Consider the following 447-nt stretch of genomic DNA (forward strand, 5'->3'; position numbering starts at 1 on the left):
TTGGTTTTTTTCTTTCATTATGTATTTTCGTTTGGAGTTGTAAACGATTATTGCATTTGAGATTCTAATAAAAGTTGGAGTTCTTTGGATTTGGGAATTGTGAAACCAGTGGAAAGGAAATAGCTCGAGAATTCTATAAATGGAAAGTTTCCATAAATAGAAGGTTGCTATAAATGGGAAGTTTCCATCAATAGAATGTCGTTATAAAAGGAAAGTTTAATGAATAGTTAAAGCTTGCCTATTAATGGAAAGTGTTGAGGTAGATCTAGTCGGGAGATACTCGATGACATCAGACTTGTTTGCTCAAGATCGTGTGGGCCCAACTCATGTGATACCGATAGCTCGATGGACTTTGTGGGCAGAGAGTGGGAGTGGTATGTTTTCTTCGGATGACAATCCGAGAGCGCGCTTTAGGGTGACGACCCAAGAGCGGGATTTTGAGACTCC

This window comes from Camelina sativa, chromosome 20 (assembly GCF_000633955.1).
Source record: "Camelina sativa cultivar DH55 chromosome 20, Cs, whole genome shotgun sequence".
Classification (NCBI taxonomy): domain Eukaryota; kingdom Viridiplantae; phylum Streptophyta; class Magnoliopsida; order Brassicales; family Brassicaceae; genus Camelina; species Camelina sativa.